The sequence below is a fragment of the Molossus molossus genome, unplaced genomic scaffold, assembly GCF_014108415.1.
Source record: "Molossus molossus isolate mMolMol1 unplaced genomic scaffold, mMolMol1.p scaffold_m16_p_23, whole genome shotgun sequence".
Classification (NCBI taxonomy): domain Eukaryota; kingdom Metazoa; phylum Chordata; class Mammalia; order Chiroptera; family Molossidae; genus Molossus; species Molossus molossus.
Genome location: NW_023425359.1, coordinates 16,826,273 through 16,846,171, shown reverse-complemented (window position 1 = coordinate 16,846,171; position 19,899 = coordinate 16,826,273).

Below are 19,899 nucleotides of genomic sequence, written 5' to 3'. Positions count from 1 at the left end.
ATCCTTCAGTGTGAAAGAGCCGTTCGCTCTGAGAACATGGATTTTCTTTTTTTTAAGGAATGGTTTAAGAGACAATATGAGGAAATCATCCCCATGAAATAAGCAAAATTGTCCTTGAAGTTAATTCCAGCTATTTTGTGGGGACTGATTAGATGAATTGTGACTACCTTGATTCAAGGTGAGTGTCTTTCCCACCCAGCTGAAGGTATACTAATTTGCCTTCCATTTTTATAATGTCATGTCACTTCCTGGATATAATGATGAACTTCAGTAGGTTTTAGTCTTCTTCCCAGACAACATTTTATTAAACATTTTATCTCCTTAGTCTGACACATTTAAATGCTCCCCTGATAAAAACACAGGGAATTTGGGAACCTTAGTCATAGATACATTGTTTTAGATAGAAAGAGATTCACTCCGTAGTACAATTTAGCTTTGACCTCTTGAACTGAAAGGGTCTATTGAGAATAAAATAAACACAAATGCTTTTAATGACAAAAAATGACAATTCATCATTTAAACTTTTTCTTCAACAAATATTTCTTGAGCAGCTATTATGTACCAGGCCTTATCCTGTCACTGGAGATTTATATATGAACAAAATAAAGTGTCTTACACTTATTTTGGGGGATACAGGTGGTAAACATATAATAAAGGAATTTATTTCAATGGTAAGTACTATTGAGAGAAACAGAGCAGGGTAAAGACTTGAGGGTATGACAGGAGTAGGCTTACATGTTCAAGGCATTGTGAAAAGGCCAGTGTACCTGCAGAGTGAGTGACAGGGAAAATATTAGATATAGTGGGGGACCAGAATATGTAGGACCTTGAGGTCATTGAGACCATAGTAAGGATTCAGGCTTATAGATGAAAGACATTTGAAGGTCTTTCAAAATGACATTATCTGACTTACATCTTTTCACAAGGACAAGTACAGTTTTTTAAAGTTTAGGTAAAATTTACATACAGCAAAATCACAGATATTAAGTATTCTTTCAGTTGAATCTGTGAAATGAATGCATCCATGTAAATTAGTTATATTTGTCCTATAATTTCTTTTAAATAGAGTCATATGGTATCTACTCTCACGTGGTTGGCTTCTTCTACTCAGCACAATGTTTTGGGGAGTCATTTATGTTGTTGTAGAAATCAGTTGTTCATCCTTTTCATTGTTGAATAGTAGTATCCCATTATATGACTATGCCACAACTTATTTATTCATTGTACTGTTGATAATTGTGTGGATGATTTTCTTTGTTTTGTTTCTTTGTTTATTTTCACCATTACTAGTAAAGCTGCTATAAATGTTTTTCCCATGTCTTTTTTTTTTTTTGGACACATTTGAGCATGTTTCAATTTCTTTTTGGTAAGTTCCGAAAGTGTAGTTTTTGGGTCACACAGTAAACTTACTTTAACCTTATAAGAAACTGTACAGTAGTTTTTCAAAGAGATTGTACCATTATATTCTCCCATCAGCAAGGTAAGAGAGTCTCATTGCTCTACCTATTCTTGAAAATTAGGTGTTGTTGGCTTTTTAAATTTTACCATATCTTTTACTATTATAAACTTCACCTTACAAAGCTATTCATTTATTTTTAAATGGCTAATTTCTTTTAAGGAATTTATATAAAAACATGATATTTTATAATAAGGCACTTATTTATTATTTCTGGTGCTCTTTATTTCTTTGTATGCATTCTAGTTTCTATCTGGTATCATTTATTTTTAGTCTTTGGATTTTCTAGTAATAAATTCTCTCAAGTTTTGCTTATTTGAAGATGCCATTGGGTTTTTTTTTCCTTTTGAAGGATATTTTAATTGGTTATAAAACTCTGTATTGATAGTGGGTTTTTTTCCCCTTTTAATTTAAAGATGACATTCCATTATTTTCTGTGTGCCATTGGTTCTGATGAGAAGTCAGCTGTCATTTGTATCATTGTTCCTCTGTATATAACATGTTTTTCCATTGTCTTTTTTCAGGGTTTTTCTCTTTCTCTTTGTTTTTAAGCAGTTTGACCATGATGTGCCTAGCTGTAGTTTTCTTAGTACCTACTCTTGGAGTCTGCTAAGCTTCTTGATCTGTAAACTGATATTTTTGAACAAATATGAAAAATTTTCAATTACTTCTCATTCCGGTCTCCAAATACATATATATTAGACAGTTTTAATTGTTCCATAAGTACTTTAGCCTCTTTATTTTTCCTCAGTTGTTACTTCTCTGTTATTCTGTCATTTCCAGTCTGCTATTTTTCTTCCATCTCTATCATCCATAGAATTTTTTATTTAAATTTGTATTCTAGTTTAATTATTCTTATCTGATTCTTTATTTTACAGTTATATTCTTTGTAGATATTCCCTATACTTTTACTCATTAAGGTTATATTTTTCTTTAATGCTTTGAACATATTTTTCTTTATTTCCTCCACAATACTTATAATAACAGTTTTTAAAGTCTTTGGCTGCTATATCCAATATCTGGCCCATCTCAGATTTTTGTTGTTGTTGATTGTGGGTAACATTTTTCTTTACTTATCTTATGTTTCTGATTGTGTGCTCAGTTTAGCGAATGCCATATTATAGGATTTCTGAAAGGTGTTGAGTTTTGTTCTAGTGGGCAGTTCAGTGACTAGCTGTTTACACTGCACTTGTAAAGGCTTGGTCATGCTTTGCTGTGGCAGAATTATGGAGAGCCCAGAGCGTTTTCCAACTCACTCTAACTCGGGAGTGGGGTGGGGAAAGCAATTTTTAAACGTTGTCTCCTTAGAGGTTTTCTCTGGGCTTACTTTAAAGGGTTTTTTTAGGGCAGATATAGGGTAGGAATTACTCTAGAGTATAGTCCTTCCTCCTAAGGCCTGGCCTTTCTGACATCTGCGCCAGTTGCCAGAGGCACTAATGAGGCATTAACAAAGTTTCTCTACTCTGCCTGTAACAGAACAACAATCCCCCCCGCCAAGTGCCACTCATTCCTCTACTATTTTTGTTTTACTCTCAAACCCACAGCAGCGCTCTCTCTTGAGAGCCTCAAGTAGTCTTGCTCTCTGCAAGTTTAGCCACCTGCAACCAAGGACTCACAGGTTCCCTCGCTTGGGCTTTTGAACATTTCCTTCCTCTCCGATTACCTATCCTTTAGAGACTGTAGCAAGATTTAGAGCTAAGGTGCTGCTAGGGTGCACAGGAAAGGGAAAGGGAGCTCAAGTATCTGAGGTTGGCAGTAGGAGTGAGATGCTACTGGGCTGGGCCCTGTCTAGTTCTTTCTTGCAACTGCACAGTAGATTCTTGAGTGTCTCCTAATTTAAGGCGAGGGAGTTGTCCTCAGTCAGCCCCTGTGCCTCTCTATGTTTTCACGCTTACATTATCTCTGATGATAGCTGTCTCCCTGGCCCTCTGGGCAGAAGAATATAAACTTCTAGACTTGAGCCCTTGGCTTTGCTGGCAGAAAATTGAAATGCAGACTGAAAATCAGACATGCCTGGGCTGTGGAGCCTCTAGAGGGTCTCTCTTTCTCCCCTTTCCCCTTTCAGGGTCCTGTTGGGCAAGCGTCCTCCTTCCCTCTCCCAAAATATTCAGTGTCCACCCCTGAGAAACAGAATGTAGCCAACCAATCCTAAGGGGTGGGAGCGGCCAGCTCTTCCTGCCCCCATCCCCACATTCCCCCCCGACACAGTGTAGCTGGGTTGCAGCGGCATTTGGAGAAACCTACAGGGAGCTCCTCGGCGGGGCAGCTTTGATGATTTCTTCAGACACATGGAGCAGACTGACAAATTGACTTTCAAGTGAAAGGTCAGTGTCGAGAACCAAGGGGCAGAGCATCTGGATTCACAATTAAAACGCCTGTGGAGCACAGTGTGCAGCTCCGGCGTCTCCTTGTGTAGGAGGTGCTGTCAGAGGGACTCATCTGGCAGCTGTGTCTGACCCTGGATTGGGATTGGAGCACATAATAATTCCGTGTGGTTGTCTGTGTGTGTATGTGCGTGCGCACCCGCGATTGCATGTGGGTGTTTCAAGAGAAATCTTTCCCTTTAGCAAAAGCAACCATAGCTCTTTGCTAACTCAGTTCTGCCCTAGGATTGACCTGTGCAGGGTGAGCGGATCCTCAGAAGGGCTGGTGGGCTCATCACTGCGCCTGCCTTTTATAAAAAGGAATGAAAGAACAGTGAGGATGGAGTTGGGAAACCAAGTGTGGTCACTGATGTACTCTCTGACCTTGGGCCGGTCGTGTTTTGCATTGTATAAAGGGCTGCACCCAGACACCTGCAGAAAATGGATTTGCTTGTCCAGTTTAAAAGAAAGCCGGGCCCCTTCCGTGCCTTTCTTCTATGTGCCTGGTCATAGGAAGAGTAGTTCTGTTTCCAGTTTACAAAGTGTTTCCATAACCGAAGATATGGTGAAAGAAAAGAGGATATTCCTGAAGTGCCTGAGGGCCAGGACCTCAGGAGGTGCTGTGTACTGGGGACCCAGAGTACTGCAACCTTAGCTCTCTCAGGATGCTTTCTCTACCGGACACTTGGTTTTGAGATCTTACTGACATAATTAAGCAGGTAGATGATAAACCCCTGGAATAACACCATTCATTATGGCCTGTTTACTTTCCTCCCCTTTTGCAGCAGCCAGCCCTGCAGGAGGTCCCTAAAATCCTCTGTTGAGTGATGGGAGGCAAACCTCCCTCCACAGCGGAGGCTCTGCTGCTCTGTCTACCTCACAGGGGCCCAGCAGGTGGTTCCACTTTGGGGGGTACTTAGGAAGGGATATTTATAGCACAGTCTTCCCCTTCCTCCTCCTCCCAGGAAGCAGTCAAGATAATGGAACTGAGCTAGTGATAGAAAGTGCCAGAGAAGTTTTCCAAAATGAGAGAGACAGAAGCTGAGCATGGAGTTTGGAGGGTCTTGATTTGAAGGGACCAGTGTTTTCCAAGGAAAGACAACAAAGGAGGGTTTGAGACCCCTTGGCTGCTCGGGTTGGGAGGCGAGGCACCCTTTGCTTAATAAGGCAGACTCTGGAGCTATCCTGCCAGGAATTAAATCCTGCTTCTACAACTTACGATCTGTGTAATGTTGGGGATATTATTTCACTGCTCTGTGTCTGTTTCCTTTTCTGCAAAATGAGGATGATAATAAGAAGACCTGTCTCGCCGTTGTTGCAAAGATAAGATCAGTTATCACCTGTGAAATGCTGAGAACAGTCTCTAGTGCATACTAAGCACTGCATGAGCCTTGGTAAATAGCATTAATTTTCTTTGGGTTAATCCACCGTCCTCCAGTTACCTGCCTCTTCCACCTGCTGCTGTCAGGTAAACAGTCTTGTTTCAGCTTTACAATGAACTATATGAGGGAAACGGAAAAGGTCGTTATTACCTTCCTTTGACAGATGAGAAACTAGAAACATTCTTCTTTTGATTGCCCTTTAGGGTCTTTATTCTTACCTAGATTTTCTCTTCTATTTCTTCTATTTACTCTTAGCACTTCCTAAGAGGTAAACGAGTTACTTATATTTATATTATAGCAAATATTTACTGGATACCTGGTATATGCCCAAAACTGGTCTGAGTGGCAGGAACACGAGGGTGAAGACACATACAGATCTCACTCTCATAGAGTTTATACCTTCATCTTCTCGCCTACTTCTCTTAGAATATAAGCTCTGGCAGACAGAGCACATGTCTACGTAGCTTCACGTCCACAGAAGTATTCAGCACAGAATTTCACAGTAAGTGGGCAAATGCTTGGTGATGAAATAGTTATGGCAAATAGTTGAGTACTTACCAATGGTAGACACCGTGTTCATGTTTTACACGCATTATCTTGCTTCTCCTGTAACGACAATTCCGTGACATTGGTATTTTAGGAATGGAGACACCAATATTAGAGACTTGCCTAAGTCCACTCAGATAGTTTATTAGCACAAGGACTCAGCCCAAGCTGTCTCGACTCTAAATGTTATGTTTTCTTTTTTTCCCTTTGGAAATAAAGTTGAGATGAATGGCCCTGATTCAGTTATCATGATAGTGAATAAATGGAACATCTAAGTTGTGAGACAAGCTACTGCACATATCGTCACTACTCACTGGCTCTTTTCATTTGAACCCTATTTGTACTCCCCAAAAGCTTGACATTCCCCACTCAGACTAGGGCATTGCCTGCAGGTGTTCCTGTTTCCCTGGCACCCAAGTTTGGTGGTAAATTTATGCTCTCTTGCCTCCTGTTGGGAAGGAAGCAGCAAGCTCAGTGCTGGGCTGTTGCCACAACCCTGGGAAATAGAAACATCGGTCTTCCACTTGCCACCCTGCTTGAAACATGGGCTCTATTTTTAGACCTGTGCAGAGCAGGGAAATGATTAAACAGTAACTTGCTTAGTGGAGAAGTTGTAGGTCTACATTCTGTGAGGACAACATGGATTTTAAAATATTTATTTCATTTGTTTGACTATCAATTGATTTATTCAGGTCCCAGCCATTAGGGATTCGAGTATACAGAACTTGTTTTAATGCCTTCAGTTTACCGAGTAATTATTACTCTTAACTCTAAGTTATATGGTGTTCTTTATAAAACAATTGATCTTCAGGATACTTTTAAGAGTTATTTTAAAAATAAAAAACTGGGAGTATGATCTCCATATCTGTGTCTCCTTGTCACAGGAACAGGGTATGGCTCAGTGAGCTGTTAGGAAGTCTTTGTCAGTAGAAGGTATGACTACCAGCAAATTACTAATATTAATTTTTATTCATGGTGGGTGGAATTCACCTCACTCTCTTAGAGTCACTCATTACATATGTAAAATAAAAATAGTAATAAAACATTCTTGCTATAACAAAGAATCAAAGGGTAGTCATAATAGACAGGCTTGTCAATAAAAGTATTTTTATTATGAAGTCCACTGTGTTTCCCCAGACAGAGTGTCTTTTGTTTGTTTGGTTGTTGGTTAGTTCTCACCAGAGAATATTTTTTCCATTGATTTTTAGAGAGAAGGGAAGGGGTGGGGTGGGGGGAGAGAAACATCGATGTGAAAGAGACACATCGATTGGCCCGACCTGGGTGGGGATCAAATCTTCAACCCAGGTATGTGCCCTTGACCAGGGAATCAAACTCTTGACTCTTCGGTGCATGAACTGACACTCTAATCAGTGAGCCATGCCAGCCAGGGCAGTAAAAGTCTTTTAATTAATTATTTCAGTAAGTATTTATTTAACACCCATCTGGCACAGAATTGATCTGGAAAACAGACATTGCTTCTAACTATAAGGCATTCACTCATTAGTTCACAGCCGTGAGTCCTCTATGTTAAAACCCATACGTGTGTCGGTCTGCTTAGGTGACACTTTGAGTTGACCATATCAAGAATATGATGGAAACTTAAGTTTCTGGACATCTTTTACATTAAATTACACTAAAATCCTCTTCTAGGTACACTTAGAAATATAGATTAAAATAAACTAAACATTGTATTAAATGTCTAGTCATGTTTGCAAGAAGGACTGAACATCTTCTAGGAAGAAAATGGAAACAGCTAACAAAGGGGTAGTGAACACATGAGCCTTTGTTCTAGGTACCTTGGCTGTGGGGAGGAGTTTGGTCTCCAAGACCCAGAGGCCTGGGTTTTACAGCTCTGAGGGAAGAAACATACACAGTAACAGCCACCCTCCAAATGTCTCCCTTGAAAAAAATAGATACTTGTGCGTATGTGGGATTCTAGTTCAATATTTCTACTAACAGTGTAGCTCAGGGATAGCCAGACAATGACATCGCCATGAAACAGGCCCTGGGCGGATGATACATCTACACTGGCTGGCAGAAGGTAAAATACTCCTTTGGTGGGAACACACGATCAATCTAGGCGATTGAAGATTTCCACAATAATTCCTGTAGAAGATCAGCTCGTAATCCACAATTCTAAAAGACAAATCTACCATAAGCAAAAACCACATTAAAAATAATAAAAGGATTAGGCTACTGAGACACTCAAATAACAAGATGATCTTTTTCGGGACATTGTCTAGTTCAAGCTCACCTTGGTTACTCATGCAAGGTATTGGAGAGGGGAGCACCTTGCATTATGTTCTGCAAAAACACACTGAGGAAGAAGGGGATATGACTGATTTTGTTGAGTTGTAAGATCAATGGATGGATGGCTTTTTTTTTTTTTCTTTTGAGAAGCTTTCCTAGGCTTTTAACTACAACGTGGATTTTACCGCCTGTGCCCATCACACTGTCTAAGTGCCCAATAAATATGTGTTGAGTTAATGAATGAAAGAAAAAGATAGTGGTAAACGTCACTAATTTTCTTTGGGTCACTCCATCGTCCCTGTTACCTGCCTTCTCCACCTGCTGCTGTCAGGTAAACACAGTCTTGTGTTAGCTCTACGGCGACCTATGTGAGGGAAACGGGAAGTGTAAACTGTTAAGAGCCAGATAATTACAACTATTTGGGGGAAATGGGAAATACACATTTTAGGAAGGGTTTGTAAAGAATCTCTATTTCCCATGCTGGGGCTGACATCTTCCCGGTGCAATTTTTTGCTAAGTTGTACTTTTCCACAGCTGGATTGTGGGTGAGACAGCTAAGCTGTGTCCTGTTGCTGGGGGAGAGCCGGAGTAAATACAAGGGGCTGTTGCTAGGCAGCGGTGCAGTGCTCAGAGACCACAGGAGCTGCGGAGGCCAATAGATCATCTGAAGGCTTTCGGCCTCATCATGAGGGCCTTGAACTCTGTGCAAGCGTCGTAGCCAAAGTAGCTTCCAAAGGGTGGGGTTCACTGACTCTTTCACCTCAATATTAAAAAGCATCAGCTCCTACAGTTTACAGCTGCTACAGCAACTGGATGCATTTCAAGGAGAAGTGACTCATGTTAGAATTCCTGCAGGCAGAGACTCATGTTAATGAAAGCAATCGCTGGATGGAATTTATCTGATTTCTAAATACCACCAAGCCCTTTGATGGGCATTAGATGCACGCATTAGAAGGAATGGCAATTCTCTAGCTAAATTTCAATTATTCACACCGATGCTGGAAATTTCCCCAAAGTAATTTACGTTGGACTTTGGAAGACATTACGTGATGTTGTCTTTGTTTTGCAGCAACAAATGTATCTCCCCAATCATGTGAGGCTTAACTCTATTACTGACATAATTTTCGCACTGTCTGAATACACAAAGGAAAGGAAAAGAGGCCCAGAAGACATTTATTGGCGATTATAAAATCAACATAGAATAATCATGTGTACACAGCTTCACAATTTTCAAAGTACTTTAAACTGGACCTTATTTCATTTGTATAAGGAACACTGAGCAGACATGGATTTCTAACCGTGCCATCCCTGCTAGCCTCCCAGCAATTCCTAAATAATTAACTTTTCTAAGAAAAGACAATATGTGTGCTGGGTAATCACGACTTTTGGACAAAATCCTTGGGCCCTCGCCTTCCAGCTTGAGGAACACTACATCCGAGTGGTAACTGATACACTGATGGTCCCAATTCTTCATCCTTCTAACCACGCCCTGTGTAACATGGCTTCGCGACTCCTCCTGGGGTCTGTTTGCCCCCTCCTTGGTCCCGAGTGTGTCCGTGTGACTTGCTTTAGTAGTTTTGAGGCAAGCGGAGGGTTGAAACATGTCTGCAGGTTGCTGATGATGCTTTCACTTGTCTGGTGTCATAAGAAAACGTCTAGACTAACCTGCTGCAGTGAGGCACGAAGGACAGTGTAGTCACCTCTTCCTAGGAAAAGATGCCAAGATGCCAGGGATGCAGAAAGGAAGGAGGAAGAAAGGAGGGGGAAGGAAGACAGGGGGAAGGAAGGGGGGGGGAGGGAGGGAGGGAGGGAGGGAGGGAGGGAGGGAGGGAGGGAGGGAGGAGGAAGAAAGGCAGAATGAAAAGCTTCTGTTATTGAGAGCTAAGCACTTTTGGAAAATATCCTTCCCAATATCTTTCATGTGTGTAGGCATGTCTGTATGTAACATGTAAATCAGGAGTTCTGTAATATGCTTTGTTTATTTGGAATTTTGCCGTAAGCATCTCTCCTAACCATTAAATATAGATCAACTCACCATTTTTAAATAGCTATACAATAGTCTAATGTAATCATGACCATAATTTGTTTAAGCAGTTCCTTATTTTGGTAAATTGCAAAGTGGTCACAATTTTCTACTTCTCCCTATACCCATGTTCCTTGGCAACGGGATTTTGCTGCTCTTGCCCTCGAAGAAGTGAAGTCTAGCTCTCCACCTTTTGGAGCTGGGCTGGCAAGAATTAGAGATGGTTGCAATCATTTCAAGTTTACAAATGACGTAACTGAAGCACAACAGGATTAGGTGAGGTGCTCAAGTTCACACAATGGTTTGGAGACAGAACTAGAATTCCAAACCCAGGCAGTCGGGCTCCTGACCCCAGAATTTGGTGACATATGCCTCTTGTAAGAATTGTCTATAGAAGCTCAAGGAAGCTGCTCCTTTGGGGTCCATTAAGGAGTCTCAGGGGAGAATAGTTGGACTTGTTGGTGCTAAGGGTGAGAACTGGAACATAAGAGGATTTGCTGGTAGATTCTCAGTGATCCTTTCATTATTTTAAAATATCATAGATAATCTGATTGTCAAAAAAAAGTCTCTCTGGTGTTTTATTTGCATTTAATTAACAGTGAAGGTTAATATTTTTGTTTATTATATTGGCTATTTGTATTTCTTTCATTCATTGCTTGTACATATTCTTTTGGGGTACATGTTCTTCATATTTTTTTTTTATTGGGGGTTGTCTTTTTATTGGTTTCTGAGTGTTCTCTGTATGTTAACTTAAACAGATTAATTTATTTAAAGAAATGTAATCTGTTAATATAGATATAGAAATATAATATTCTTATGTATTTTCCAGTTCGTTGTCATTAGTATCTTGACTTTGTTGATTTTTCTTACACAATAATATTTCATCTTATTTTTATACAGCAAAAATGCGTTATATTTTAAGGTATCTGAATTTTCTGTTAGAGTAGAGTTCTCACCATCACAAAATTATAAAAGTATTCACCCACATTTTCCTAGTGCTTTTATGTTTCTGTGTTTTAAACTGTAATACTTGATTCATTTAAAATTTATATTGGAATCAGGAGTGAGTTGAGATGCAGCTTAATTTATTGAATAAATTACTAACAGATTTTTTCCAACATTATTTTAAGCATACACCAGATTTTCTTCACTTACTTGAAATCCCACCTTTGATGTACACTAAGTTTACAGATACTTTAGGTACTATTTTTATACTCAGCTGTTCCATTCCTGCCATGAAGTAGACCATTGTAGTGATAGTTGTTTTCATCTGCATTAGGGTAAGTCCCCCTCCCCCAATGATTCTTCCTTTTCAGAGTTTTTCTTGTCCTGAATTTCTGCTTGTTCATTCTTTGAGCTAAATTTTAGACTCAGATATATTCTTTTCACGTTAAAAGCATTTTGTTGAGGTTTTGATTGGGATTGTAGAATTCTATCAATCTTTGGTAGATCGATTTCGGGAGCATCGACAACTTTAAAATTTGAAGTTGTAACAGAAAGGTGTGATTATTCTGCTAATAATACAGAACTGTTGTTATTGTAACTACAAATGTGTTGCATTTGGGGGACATCCCTCAGTCTCATCTTGTCACCTCTTCACCCTCCTCTCCCCACACACATAGGAATTGCAGAGCACTTTATTTATGTATTTATTTTTATTCCTCACCTGAGGATATTTTTCTATTCATCATTAGATAGACTGGGAGGGAGGGAGGGAGGGAGGGAAAGAGAGAGAGAGGGAAACTTCAATGTGATAGAGCCACACCGACTGGTTGCCTCCTGCATGACCTGACCAGGGCTGGGGATGAATTGCAACTGAGGTCCGTGCCCTTGACCGGAATCGAACCCGTGACTCGCTGTTTCATGGGCCAACACTCTAACCACTGGGCCAACCCAACCGGGGCACAGAGCACTTGACAGGGGATTTTCAGTACTTTCTCTTGAAATTGAGCCTTCTCCTTTCATTTGCCCTGCTCTACCTGTTCCCAGAGCTGGGCAGGTATTATTAATTAGCTCTACATCTTCGCCCCCAGAAGGGGACTGCGTGGGAAACACCGGGCTGGCCCTGCCCTCTGTGCCTCTCCGGCCCATTGGGCGACTGGTCTGCCAGGAAGCCACCGGGCATTCCCGGGGCCGAACCCTATTTCATGTTAGCACACTTTCGTTTTACACCATTGCCAAGTTTATGGCTTTCTTGCCCGAGCTGCTTGTTCCAATTGCATCCACTAGTTCATCAAATATGGTAAAGAAACCACGAGGAGGGACAGACGCGCCTTGTGAGCCGTCTCCAGCAGACAGGCCCCGATCGCTGCAGAATGGTTTTCCTTCCCAGCCCTTCTGAAGCGTAATACGTTTCTGAGGCCAAATTCTTCGGGGAAACATTATGACTATTTAAGGTCTCCAAATTTTATGCTTCGGTACAAAGGGCCTAAGGGCGAGGATTTTAAATGGATGAAGTGGAGAAATTTGCACTTCCTTAAGCAAACATATAGCATTTCCTTCCATGTGTCAGAAATGAAAACAAAAAATACAAACTAATTTGTCATGAAATTTTCCCTTTTATAACTCCCTCTTTGGTGCTTTTTCAACCTAACAAGTCATATTTTCTCTTCTTTTGTGTCAGGTTTATAGCTTTGCTGGTCACAGTTTCAATAACCATGATGGACGATCCTCTGTTCTATATATCATGTACAAGTATTCTGCTTAAAAGTATCTTTGTGTTCACAGCTTGCTTTCTGTCACCTCCCGGTCCCTCCTCCCGCTGCAGACGCACATGGCGTTACATTATACGCGCCGAGAGCTTTGGGGAAAGCTCATATTTAGGAACATTAAGTAAGCAGGGGATGGCTGCTTATTTGGGCTGAGCCTGGCCTCACTATGAAATGAGGCAAATTGTCATATTTATGACTCAGGATAAGTCAATAATATATTGGCGTTCACATGTGGAAACGCATTTACTCCCCGACATGTGGCCTCCACTTTGTTTTTCTCTCAAGTTGTGGTTTTCACCTAAGTGTGAGTCATTTTCTTTGCTTCTTTTCTTTTTCTTTCTTTACTCTTTCTTCCCCCTTCCTCTCTTTCCTTCCTTTCTTCCTTTTTTCTTTCTCTCTGCCTCCCTCTTTTTCTTCCTTCCTCCCTTCCTCTTAGCCTTCCTTTCTCCTTCCCTTCCTTCCTCCCTCCATCCCTCCCTCCTTCCCTTCCTTCCTCCCTCCCTTCCTTCCTCTCTTCCTTCCTCCCTCCCTCCCTTTCTCCCTCCTTCCTTCCTTCCTTCCTCTCTCCCTCCCTCCTTTTCTTCCTTCCTTCCTCCCTCCCTTCCTCCCTCCCTCCCTCCCTCCCTCCCTCCCTCCCTCCCTCCTTCCTTCTTTCCTTCCTTCCTTCCTTCCTTCCTTCCTTCCTTCCTTCCTTCCTTCCCTCCACCCTCCCTTTCTCCCTTCCTTCCTTTTTTTTCCTTTCTCTTTTCATGCTTTCTCCTTCTTTTTTCCTTCCTGAACACCCGGTAAAATTGGTGCTATTTGTAGCATTTGCATATAGCATAAAAAAGTCTTCCCTTCCGATAACTACAATCATTATTCCCCTTACCCTCCTATTTCCCCCCTTGTTTGCTAGCCCCCAGCTTACACACCACACACAAACACACACACACCCCTGAAAAACACTCTGCGGCTGGATAAATGCTCTTCACAACGACTGCCTGGAAATATGAGCCCATTGGGTTCCTTGGAATCTGAGTCGGTATCATTTGTTTTTCTTGCTAAAATGCTTCTCTGTAAATTACAGCAGAAGGGGAGGTCATGTGGTTTCTGATTTACTGTAGAAAATATTGAGAAAGAAAAAAAAATTATCAGAGTAGCCACTGACAATCAAAAAACGTAGAAAAACCTCACCGTGAAAGTCTTTATTATTTCCGAATTTGGTCCGCTCTACGTTCCTGGCCCCCGACGATGAGGCCCCCATTCTCCCGAAGTGTATTTTTATAAACACTCTGTTTCGCAAGTAGGATTCCGGTTGGGAGCACTTGTAGGAAGTCTACATCCTTTCCTCTTCCCCGGTGTGTTCTGGAAATTTGGGTTTTCTCCCCGGTTTTTCTAGTTTGTGCAGATCTGTGGCAGTGTCGAGCAACCCTTTTGTTCCCTGCTTTTCCCCCCTCCTTTCATTTGGTCACAGTTCGGATTCCATGTGACCACCCTCTTCCCCGAGTGATCATGACACGCAGATGGTCAGTGTACTTGTATCAAGGGACAGAGCCCTGCCCTGGGAAAGGTCCCAGACATGGTCTTCACAGCTGCTGTCGTCCTTGATTGTCCCCAAGCTGACAGCAGCTGAAAGGTGTTGGGACAGCCATCCAGACTTCATGTTGGTGCTAAACGTCATAGACACAGTCAGCCACCGAGTGGAGTCAAAAGTCCCTTATTTGCATGGCTCTATGCAGCTGGTTGGGATGAATGCACCACTTTTACCCCTTTGATTCAGGAGGAGGGAGTTATTACAGCACAGAACTGAGCCCCAGGAGACCGCTTCAGAAAATCGACTGTGTTGCTGCCTTTCTGGTCCCGTGGAGATATCATTTCCTTCTCCTCAGCCTCAGTTTCCCAGTCCGCGATTCACAAGAACTGATTCACTCTGAGATGACTCTGTCATGACATAGATGCTTGCTTGTTTTTAGTGCTCTTGTTTTGCTAAGAAGGGAGTTGGGTAGGAGTGATTTTCCTACTACCACATTTTCCATTTCTCCTATGACTGGGGCAAAGAGGAGAGCTGTTTTCTCTCCATCTACATGGGGAGAATAATACTCATGAGTGATCTGCTTCCCACAAATGTTGACAAGATGAGGGACTGAGGGACTGAGGCTGTCTCCACACAGTATAAAACAAAGGGAGACTTGGCGGCTCTCCAGCTCATTTGATTTGAGTTAAACAGGGGCAATTTTTTTTAATGTTTTATTTTTGGTTTGATGTGAATCATAGAGTTTTTAGGAAAGTTGATATTGGTGCAATTACTGATCATCTTAATGACAACTTATTGTACTGGATCATGTCGCTTAAGAAGCAGGCGTTATTCTCCAGGATTCTAGTTGTATGACTAATTTCTACTTTAAGAAATGTTGCATGTGGGTAAAGATATCCCGCCATGAAATAGATATTTATTAGGGCTTAAGTTAATTTGCTGGAAATGAGTAATCAGGCTGGGGAAGCTGGGCTTAATTATTTTGGGAACTTAATTAATCTGACGGTGCCATGTTCGAGTCTGAATTTGTACTTATGTCAATAGTGGAAGGGAGAACTGATGGGAACTTTCAGTTCCAGTCATCCTTCAAGCAGATAAATCTTTAGAAGAACTATTTGGAAGTTGAAGATCAGAAAACATATTCTCTTAAAATTACTCATGTCAGTTGTCCCTTGGAACGCATGCTTCTCCAAGGGTACACACTTTCCAGCTTAATAACCACTGCCTGATGCTCCCCTGGGCCCTCACCACTTAGTTTAATACACACTGATATTGATGGTGACATCGCAGTTGTACATTCCCGACTTTCATGATGTTTTTCCTTATGAACTGGGTAGTCGCATGGGTCACTGATTGCATAGCTCTGTGTGATAGACCCTTATTCACTCGCTATTTTTATTTCTTAATACATGATAAGCACCTGTTATTTTCAAGTCGATGTGCCTCAGCTGAAGATCAAGACCACATCAAATAAGGTCATATTTTGTAAGAATGAGAAGCTGGTACGCAAATAACTATGGTATATGTTCGACAGTAATGGGTTATAGATGCGGGGAGTTTAGAGGAGGGGACAACTCATTGTGGCTTAATAAATCAGGTCCCAGGAATGACAGTGTGCATGAACGTAGACAGATGGAAAGCCATCTTGACTTCTAGAAATGTGAGGGACCGTTGGCACAGTCTTGCTATTTGAAGGGTAGCACTTAATTTAAAATTTGTAATTCACATGCTCATACTTGCATTCTTGAGTGTGTGCACATAAAACCTTTAAAATGAATTAATCTATTTCCTACTATGGGGTTGATTGAATCATGCTTTTATTTTATTTTCTGTTGAGAATAGGCATATAGCATCATAACCTGTCAGTTTCATATTTATTGGGGGAATGTTTTCAGATCAATCTTTCCTCACTGACTTGAGAACACATTTACTTTTATTTCATGAACTCTACTTCAACCAAAAAAGTCTCTGATGCTGACTCAGCACACAAAGCTACATTTTATACCTGTCAGGCTGCATATAGATTTTTATAAGGTGAACAATGGTTGCATTTAAGTACTGATGTAATAATCATGAAGTCTTCTGGCAGTATCCTTTGGAAACTGAATCCATAAATTTTATTAGTATTAAATGATTCTAATGGGAGTTGACAAATAGTTGAATGAGATAGCTTTTTCTCTGTACTTGGCAAAGAGAGAAGGAAGAAAAAGTCCCTATTACACAATGAGAAATGCATTAATGCTCAATCCCATTCATCTCAATTTTGCGCAAATATAATTTAAGACCTTTTACAACTGTTGGTGAAATTACAGTGTGTTGCAGGGAAGTTGCAAAAATTTTATGGGTCTAATAAAATTGTCATTGTAATACCATTAGAAGGTGCTGGGACAATATGGATACTTGTAATGGTCACGCTGCCATGCCAAACTCAGAGAGAGAGAGAGTAAGTTTGATGGAGACACACGATGAACAGAGCTAAAACCCAAGTTTTTTTTTTGATAATGACAACCTCCCTCTTTGTGCTTCTTATCAAATGAAACTGGATGGGTGATTAGACTCTTTAACTGGTTGGCTTTCTAATGGAGCAGATAAACATTATCAAGCACAGTCTATAAAATAAGTTATTGTTGAAATAATCATGTATTATCTTCAAAAGAAATTTCCAGTGGTGTATTTCCTGCTTCTTCACTCAAGTGTGGATTCAGAAATATGGCCAATGGCCTTTCTCTGCTCTTGCTTTTAGCATACTACCCCCAATCTCTGGATGGTCTTTCATCAGACTTTTGAAAACATGTGATAAGAAATTCAGCCCCTTTAAAGCATGAGGTCAAAATAAAGAGCCCTTCTTGCTAGCGACACCTCTGGTGGAGTCAGTTGAAAAAGAGTCCTGTGAAACCATCCACACTGAAATCGTGAGGATGGGAAACTGAATTTGCAGGTTGTGCCCCAAACGGAAATGTGGCCTTTCCCATGTGGCCACATCTTCTGAGAACCACTATCAGGATCAGGTGGATTGAACATTCAGTTTCTCCAAGGTGGACGATAAGATACAGAAAATATGGTCTCTGTACTGTATCTTGCACTGTATCTAACTATGGCCCATGGAAATTCTGCAGCTACCTCACTACGGCTAAGATTGAGGCAACCAAGAGAGGAGACCCATGCTAAGAGAGACACTGAAGACCTGAGACAGAGCCCCGATACCTGCCTTCCCTCTTTCCATATAGGGTACACATCACAGCAGGCATGGTGGCAGACTCATCTGGACTCTCATAATACCTAATGGCTTTTCCCATGGTGGTTTTACAGTGAGGCCTTCAATCACGACTTACAAATTCAGCCCCAAAATATGTTGAGCCCCAGAAGTCATTTATTCTCAAAAAGGTTCTAAGGAGCTGGCAGTTGAATAAATGCATGAATGAGCATTGATATAGAGGGGTCTTTGTATCTTAATGAATGTTTTGAAATGCCTGTTTTAGGAGTTCGTTGTCAATACAAACACTCATAAAATTACATTATAATTATGATTTTTTTTTTATTTTGCTAAAATATATTGAGGTCTAGGTAGTGCCAAGCACCTTACCCAATTACCTCATTTAATTATCTTTGCTTTGATTTTTTAGTTTAGTCTCTTGGACAAAGTCTTTAAGACCCTGAAACATCTCTAGGACTTCCAATGTCTCACCTCCCACACTCAGGTTCAGAGCTTTATTCCTGCTGGACCGTAGAGCAGAGTTGATTGTAAGACTGGCTGTGTTCCTTAAAAGCTTTGCTCTTTGAAAAGGCCCATGAGGCCTTGTGTTAGCTCTCCAAGGAGGAATCAACCTGTGTCTTTTCGACCGAACCCTTTTCTGTGATGCTGCCAAAACCAAGGCACTTTGGGTTGGAAATCTGAAAAGGAATCCACTTTCTGTCTTGTTCCTCAGAAGTTCTGAATTTAGGGTTCATTTCCATGTTCCTTTCAATCTGGAAAGGCATCATTTCATTTCAAGGAAAAGGAAAACAATCGCGTTAATAAAAATCTTTATGAACAAGGTTGAGAGGGCTTCTTGGACAACCAATGACTCTTACGAAACAACAGTGTGGTGAGTTAAGTGTAAATGGCTCAGAAACATGCAGATTAAATTTCCCTGGAAACACTCAAGGGCTTCCAAAATTAATGGGGGAAAATACTTGGACAATGTATATTTCAGACGCTATGCTCTTTTTTTCCTCTTTTTTTTTTTTTTTTCACTCTGCTGATTTTATTTTCTTCTGCAAAACACTTCCTAGGGTGACTTCATCTCTTGTGGTCAGGATGCTGTCAGACCCAGTTGCCATTAATCCTGATGCATTCTGGGTGGTCCAACGTGGGTATCAGCTGTGTTCCCTCTTTTTACAGAGTTGGATTTCCCAGCGACTATTTGTCTTTCAATATAGGAAAGATATAAAAATAAAAACACAATCTGAAGTCCGTGCCAAGCTTTGGGGCCTCGTGAAAGGTCACCATTGTAACAACTTGAAGATAAATATGTGAGGGTCCTGCATGTTGAAAACTGGTAAATCTTCCATGTTTTAACTCAGAAAATACCACTGTGGATATGGATGTGGTTGAAGTATCCATCAATCAAGAGTCAAAGATTCTTAGGAGAGGCTTTTTAACAGCCCTCTAACCCATTCTTGAGCCTCAGACATATCTCAATATAGAACATGACAGATACATAATCATAGTTCCATTTCTTGACTATTGCCTTAGATAAATTTTCTTTAACAGGCTTAAGACAAATATCCTTATGTTTTCTCCTCTACAGAAGTGCCCATAAAACTAACCAAATTCCATTTTATAGGAATTTAAGTTTGCTTATTTTTTCCCCGGCTTCGAAGGAAGCAAATTCTGGACTGCCATCCGGGGCTCTTCTTGCCCAGGCTGCCCCTGACCTGGTGAAGCTCAGCAGACGTTTCTCTTTCTGAAGATAACAATGCTGAGGGCGCTTGCTTTGCATTTCTTCCTGCCACATTTCCAAGCAGTATATTCTCCAATGTTACTACAGTGCATTAAATCCTTTCTGCCTCAGGACATTATGTAATTGGGAAAAGCAGTTTACATTATTTAGTGAGTGCAATTGTGGTGTGAAATATCATGACTCCTTGAGCTTAGAGTCTAGCCGGGGTTCTCGAATTCATCCACATGATTGTGTGAAGCATTCAGCAAATTGTCTCCCCAAAGGCAACTATAAAGCTGGACAAAATTAATAAAAGCAGCTCTGTCTGGAGCTCACCCCCAAGCACGCACCAATCAGCGAGTCCTTCATGCTTGAAACACTGCTGAACGTCAAGAACAGTGGGTGTCGGTGATGTTCTTGCCTGGGCTCTACCCACTCTGTTCCACCCACCCTGGGCTCAGCCTGCACGGGGGACCTGGTGGAGTCGGGCTGGCCAGGAAGACAAACAGCTTTGCTGCCACAGTGAAGGGGCAGAGCTTGATTGGGAGAGGTGGGCACAGACCACGCTAAGCATAGTGGACGTGATGCTACTGGCAGCGAGGGGGCTTCTGATCTACCAGCCAAGAGTTGCCATCACGGTTGTGTGAAGCAATAAGTAAGACACCGTAGGATCAGGTTTTGAGCAGATACAGTATTTAGGACAGTTATGCTGCAAATAAGGAGCAAGGAATGT